Here is a 7,758-nt window from a genome sequence, read left to right as displayed (position 1 = left end):
TCATCAAAAAAGACTAATATAAACCTCCTTAAATGATATCTTAACACAGTGTTCATGAGAGATTGAAATATCGCAAGGGAATTAGTTAGCCCAAAAGGCATGACCTTGAACTCCCATAACCTATGGTGGGTCCTAAAGGTTGTCTTATACTCCTCACCTTTCTTCATCCTTATTTGATGATACCCTGCTCTCATGTCAACTTTAGATAATATAGTATCCCCAAATAGTTCATCTAATAAGTCATCAACCATGGGAATTGGGTATTAAATCTTAACTGTTAAATTGTTGAGTCTTCTATAGTCAATACATAACCTCCAAGATGATTCTTTTTTCTTTACTAACAAGGCTGATGAAGCAAATATAGATTGACTAGGGATTACTGTGGTGGCTTTCAGCATATCATTGATAATTGACACAATTGTATTTTTTGTTCAAAAGAATACCTGTATGGTCTGAGGTTGAATGGTTGGGCACTAGGTATCATATTGATGACATGGTCACACTCTCTTTTAGGTGGTAAATCTTTGGGCTCCTGATACACCATGGAATGTTTCTCTAATAGCTTCTCGATATTGGGATGTATCTCTCCTTTGTCAGAACTAATCTCTTGAGCCTCTACCATAACAACTTCAGTTATGACTACACAAGTACCACATTGTAACATCCTCTTTAGGGCCTTAATGTCAACTGGAAAAATGCCAGGATCTTCAGTTATCCCATAAAATGTGACCATCCTCTCCTCAATCATGAAACTTAAACTATGAGGACGGGTATGCAGGATGACTAGTGTTATCATATCAATCCAGTCCATCCCCAAAATCATATCACTGCCCCCTATCTTCATTAATCTCATCTTAAAGTTAAATTGTTCACCTTGCATCTTCTGCCCAAAAGAGGGGATCTCCATTTGACAACTCATTGCCTCTCCGTTAGCAACTAGAACCCTTATTGGTTTCTTCAGAGGTTGGATAGTCTCAAGATTTTTAAATGTGGGGGTCAATAAATAAATGGTTTGAACCACTATCAATCAACACTGTCATAGGTAACCTTCTATCATAACCCATGATCTTGATAGTTTATATTGTACCACTAGATGAGCTCAACCCAAGTAATGCATTTAAGGAAATCAGAGCCTGTTCTTCAGGTTCCTCTTCTAATGTTTCAGGGACATCCTCAAAAACCTCAGGTTGTTCTCTTTTATCCTCTACTTCAATACCTTCAATGGCATGTAGCCCCTTCTATTTACATTGAGGACCTGGGATATATTTCTCCTTATATTTGTAACACAACTCTTGCTCTCTCAGTACTTCTAAGTTAGGGGTAGATTGTTTGGGTTGAGTGGAATTCGCACTTGAGATTTTTGGTTTGGGTAGGTTATTTTCAAAGGGTTCGAATTGGCATGAGCAGGAGGTGGATTAGTGGTAGGGTATTGAGGATTTCTAGGATAAAATAAGGGCATTAGACTAGGAGCTGAATATTGAGTAGGTCTAGCAGAGACAAAAGGGGAAAGGGCTCTAAAAAATCCTCATACAATTTAGTTGTTTCATAAGTATCCATGATAGTACTACGGCTAGCCAATTTCACCAGGGGATTTAGCTTAAGTTTCAGTCCATTAGTGAAGCTATCCACATAGTGGACTTATTGAGAAGGGGGTTGATAATGTTCATGTACCCCATGAGTTCTTTAAATCTCGCTTAATACTGTTCAACAGTCCCCAGTTGCATCAGTTTATTGAGTTCATCAACAATGTCCTGAGGTCTCATATTCCCAAACCTCTGACACAGTTCTACACAAAATTTCTGTCAGCTCTCTTCCCCTATGGTTAATCATGTAACTATCCAACCATACATCAACCCTCTCTCCCAAGTGAATTGAGGCATAACTAAGTTTTTCCAACTCAGGTATACTGTAGATTTTGAAGAATTTTTTGCATTTTCTAAACCAACTTCGTGGGTTGGACCCATCAAATTCAGGAAAGTTAATATTGGATTTAAGGGGTCGTTGAGTAGTTGTAGGATCTAGGATGGTGATGATGGGATTAGGCAAACGAGGTGGAGCTGAGGAGTAAGCAGGGTTACGAAACAAGGGTGGGCTAGAGAACAAAGGTGTGGGTAGAAATGTAAAACCCCGACCAACCTCAAACACCAAAGGGGTAAATTAAGTTTGTGAGCTTGCTCTATCAATTATGGGGGAATTAGCAGTAGGGGGTTGACCAGCATCCACACGAGCTTGACTCATAGCTAGAGTATTTTGAGGAGTCGATTCCGTTGGGGTGTAATATGGTGAGTCAGATACATTTTGCAAGTTCATATGGGAGATAATGAACTCCAATTTCTTATTAGTCTCTCGAATTTCAATAAGATGGTTTTGGAGTTATTCCTAGTGCCCCTCCATTGCTTCAAACCTTTGACTGATATCATCCATGAAGACAAAGATCTAGTTTCGAAAAGCACTGACATGGGCTTGGAGATTATGAATTTCGGTGAGGAAGCCATAACTGGCAGCGGTATGGTACCAAGTGGCTCTGATACCATTGTAACAAGAGGACTACTTCTATTACTAATTCTTAAAGGAAATGGAAAGAAAAGAAGGGAAAGGAGAATAGAAAGAGAAAAGAAATTTTCAAAATAATAATTTTTCATTGCCAGAACTTATCCAGTACAGAGTAATATAACATAACTCTACCAATAGTACCATGATATTTGTCCCATCTACTAAATGAATTTAGGACTAAAAGAAATTACTCTTACTACATTAAGGACTTTCTGCAATTACTAAATAAGCTATCTATTTAAATTTTAAAACTAAAGGGACTTAGATTAACATATTTAAACTTGATAAAAGATCAGTCACAAAGACATTTGTGGCACCGTGGGATGCGCGGCATATTAAAAGAAAAATAATTATTGCAAAATTTGCTCTTGTTTGTTGATTATGTAAAATATAATTTCGTGTTTGCAGAATCTCAAATGTCATCATTCTTCTTTTCAGTGTATCTAGAACAACACTATAACCATATATATCTTAGAACAACAACTCTATAAAACTATCATATAGTCGTGGAATAACTTCTGAACCAAACTAAAACATCATAATCATATATAGTACTTGATACAAATAGTCAGGAGTTGAAATAGGTTCATTATGAGCTTCGAACTCATCATATGAAAAATTAAGATTATATGCATAACTATATTCTCTTTTTATCCTTTATTTATAATTCAAAAAATATTAAACTCCAAATTAACTAGGTAGATATATTACTTTATCCAAAAAGAGATTATGTGATAGCACCTCGGAAAAAAAAAAAGAAAAATTAATTTAGTACTTTTGGCAAGGAATTGTATTTTGTATATCGTATTATTGTTCCAAGATGGTAAGAAAAATTAAGTTAAGCTTCCTTAATTGCACCAAGTGCTAATACTAGAAAGTTGCATTGTATTATTTCCCTATTAATAATAAAAAAAATAGTGGTATATGTATAAAATAGGGGAGGACTTTTCATTTCACTGGAAGTGAATTCCAGGGAATAACAACTATTAGGCGGTGCTAAGCCATTTCGTTGTTCCTCTGTTCCTTTCCATCTTTCTTGCTTCTTTCTTTCTTTTCTTATCAACAAGAAAAATTTAGTTAAGTTGTCAAGAAGAGATTGTAAGTGGTGAAAAATTCCTTTGTCCTTACGAAGCATATAAGTTACAGAATTTCAAGAAGTTGTATTTCAAGAGGTAAATTTTCTATTACTTTTTGAACATTGACTATAAATAAGTGATTGGGGTTGTTTAATATCGAATTGTGTGAGTTGAAAAGTTAAAGGATTTATTCCGAATGCTTATTAATGGATTCGATTAACTTCGGGCGTGAGCGGAAAATGTTGAAATGAATTGTTAAATGTTCCTACGGGTTACTAATGGACCTATATGTTATCCTTGTATCTAGTGAATTGGCTATTGGATAAAGGAAGTTGGTGATTGGAAAGATAAAGGCTATACTCTCGCAGGTTAAACTAATTAGCGCTCGAATTACTAGCATAGTTACTAAAGTACTAAGGCATGTAAAGCTAAACCCTCCCCCGTCGCTAAGGCACCACCCTACATCATGTACTTCTTCCTATTAATGTTAGTATAATTCTCATGAAATACGAAAGTAGAATCTTCATATCGCCTTACCTATCATTCCTTTGCTCTACCATCAAGCTTACAAGTATCTACCTTTCCCTCTTTGTGTTAAGTTTCCATGACACTTCTATATTATCATAAGTTTCTGTATTTAAAGCCCTTACACATTAGAAGTAAATGGTAACAACATAGTTTCACTTATATATGGTAGCTAAATTATCATTATCGTAATTCATATGTCATAGGCCTTCAAGGCATTATTTGATAAACATTAACGACGGAAGGGTACATAGGTTTGGCTTGACATATCGTTCGACGTGATTCTGTGCACAGGATTGAGACCAGACCACTATAGAGAGCCCAACCATTGGGCGTACCCGCCTTTATGGCATCATTTGTATTTAAAGTTAGTTGAAACGTCATATACTGGTTTTACCTAACTTGAGCCAACATATGGCATGTATGACCTGCGGACAGACCCTCAAAGTGAGCCCCTGGGCGGGGCGTACCTGGATACAGACTGCGATTACAGTTATACATATGGGATCATAGCAGTGAGTATATGAGCAACATATGTTTTATACCTGCCTTAGATTGCCTTCGGAAGGCCATCTTGTTATCATTTGTGCGACTTATAGGATAAGTGCATCACCTAGGCAAAGTGTAGGTCCTAGGTTATGATGAACGCTTTTCTAAATATTATATATGATGCTAACAAGGTTGATGCATAAGTTATCAATTCATATCGTATAGGTGTTAATTGTTAGCTCATACGTTTTTCACTTTACCATTTGACTCATATGAGCTTCTGTATTTGTCCAGTTGTTATTCTGTCTGCTTTCATACCAGTACATGTTGTTTATGTACTGACGTCTTGGGCCTACTATGTTTTGCTAATGCAAGCTCAAACCCTCAAGATAGCAGACGTCCACATTAGGCTCCATTGTTGTTTTCAGTGGATATTTTGGTGAGCTCCAACTCTCTCTGGAGCCATAGTATTTTGATTATATGTACAGGTCTCTGGTTGGGCATGACGGGCCTGATGCCAACTAGTCACTTATAGTTTAACGTGTTAAACTGACTAGAGGCTTCATGGACATCGTGTAGTATTGTATAGTTTTGTAAATATAACTCCCTTGTGTATATATGTAACTCTTACTGAATATCCTGCTCGTTGTTATCCCATCACCTCATGTACGTCATAAAGTGTCTGTAGAGTAGGTGTATACGGTTCTTGTCCGTCACTATCGTTTAGGGGCGTTCTTTTTCTTCCCTAATCGAGCGAACCATATATTATCAAAACACCAAAAAAAAAAATAGGTCCCCTCACAACTTTATCAAAGAAAACAAAAAAAGGTCAGCAACCAACTATTAAACTCTCTATCTATTGCTTTTACGATTAACAATCTAGTTCTTTATATATAGTCTTTCTAACAGTATCTTTCTATCCATCTTCTATCTTTGTGTGTGTATCTTATCATAAAATTTATATTTGCTTTCCAGTAGTACTTCCATATTCCACAGAGATCCATTCCTTACCATCTAATATGATATATAATTATATCAACCATAACCCTATTGAATGCCTTGATCTTCTTTCATTTTTCCTTCTTGTCACTCTAATCCACATTCTCAAGTGATCTTGCCTATGTATATTCATCTATAGTCCATCCATAGCATCAACGAGATAGGTTTGTGAGAGTACACATAAAAAAGAACAGGTGCTTTATTGTTTTAGAAGAAGCATCTCATAATAAGCAGGTACTGTCTTGACTATTTGTTCTTATTTGGACGGGCGAAAAGATTGAAAACAAGACACAGTCCATCACCTATTGTTTCAATATAAAGATTTTAAATTCTTTTGATAACCTTGGTGTTCAGATACGACTTGCACTCACCTCGACTTATTCACGGGGCATCTGCTACCTTCCATCAGCAATAGGTACCTGGTAACTCTACCCACCAAGGCTAGTTCAGTTATTAGTAATAATATATAGATATAAATTCTGTGTCATATATTGTATATATAAGGTTGTAACTCTCAACAATCTGTCAAGACAATCTCCGTTGACGTTGAGTAGGTGTCTTAATCAAATATGTTTCCTCAAAAATTACATATATAAAAATCCAAAGAATTTAATACCTCAAGCGTAGATGAACAAACGATATTGTAAATAAAACACGTCTTAAATAATCGGTTATTCTTTGTTTTTGAGTTGTCACCACAAACAAAACATAAATGTAGCATTGCAAAACCAAGATCAAAGGTAGTGAAGGATAGCTACCCTATTCATTTTTTTCAAACAAAAGCCCATTTATTGCCTTAATCATAAATTTTATCATCTTGTTTTATCTAGATTACACAATTTAAACAAAAATAACAAATGATACATGCTTCAAATGCTTTGAAAGGCTTAGCCTCTAATATGATGAGCAGTCAGCTTTTACAATAGTGTACATTCAGAAATATGCGAGTTAAATAATAATTATGATGCTTAATCGTATTATAACTATTTTCCTTGATGTCTCTTTCATGTAAGAAATCTTTCCAAGATCCAAATAAATCTTATGCTCCATCATGTATGATTTTGCCTTGAATTATTTTATGTCATTATTACACAAAAAGAGAAGACAATGTCAAGCTTTCATGTAAACTGTTGAACTATCTACCACATATAAAGGTATACAATTATTAGAACTGATCTTCAAGCTGACTTCTCCAGCAACCAAACAATATGTAGTAAAGTTAATGATAAAGTTAGCATAGGGAAGTCCATTAATCAACTAATTATGCAACATTGATATATTTCGAAGAACGCAAGAAAGAAGCATAATAAATAATTTTCCAAGAAAACTATCATACTTAGTTGCCTTCAGGCTTCTTCCTTTTCATTTTTCCTCTTGTAATTCTCCTCTTACTCAAAGAACCTTCATACTTACATTTCCAAAAACGTAAGAAGCTTACCTTAATTTACATTATTTCTCATTCTTCTTCCCGTAAGAAAGCTAAATCCTCACTAACTTATCATATAGCTTAGCCTTTTTGTTTTAAGGCAACGTAGCTTACTGATTTGCTATTTTTGATTGTTTTAGCTCAACCTTCTCCCTTAAATGAAAGAGGAAATAGACATGAATTAAGACTTTATATACTGTCATAGCAAATCATGTGTAGGCCTAAATACACAAAAGGTCGGTGTTTATTTACTAAAGACAATTTCTCGCAATGAGGTTGTGCTTCTCTAATTTAACAGTATACCTAAAGGTGAAAAATAATACCATGCATAGAAGGAACTTAATAAGAGAGGATAAAACAATTTGTAAGGGGGAGAATATTGATACATCAAGCATGATAGGTTTCTCATAGGCCCCTGTTCCGATGTATAACTTGACCACAAATGAACTAATACCTTGCCTCTCTTTCCACAGCTAAAAATTAAATTATGAGAAGAAGAGAAAACAACAACAACAACAAACCCAGTGTATTCCCACCTAGTGGGGTCTGGGGGGTAAGATGTACGCAGTCCATACCTCTACCTCTAAGGAAGTAGAAAGGCTGTTTTCGATAGACCCCCGGCTCAAGGCACGAGATACCACACAAACACATAGTAAAGCACAGAAGCTGATTACATAACATAAATACAGC

Source organism: Capsicum annuum, chromosome 5 (assembly GCF_002878395.1).
Source record: "Capsicum annuum cultivar UCD-10X-F1 chromosome 5, UCD10Xv1.1, whole genome shotgun sequence".
Taxonomy (NCBI): domain Eukaryota; kingdom Viridiplantae; phylum Streptophyta; class Magnoliopsida; order Solanales; family Solanaceae; genus Capsicum; species Capsicum annuum.
The sequence above is the reverse complement of the archived record's forward strand: the minus strand, read 5'-3'. Positions refer to the sequence as shown.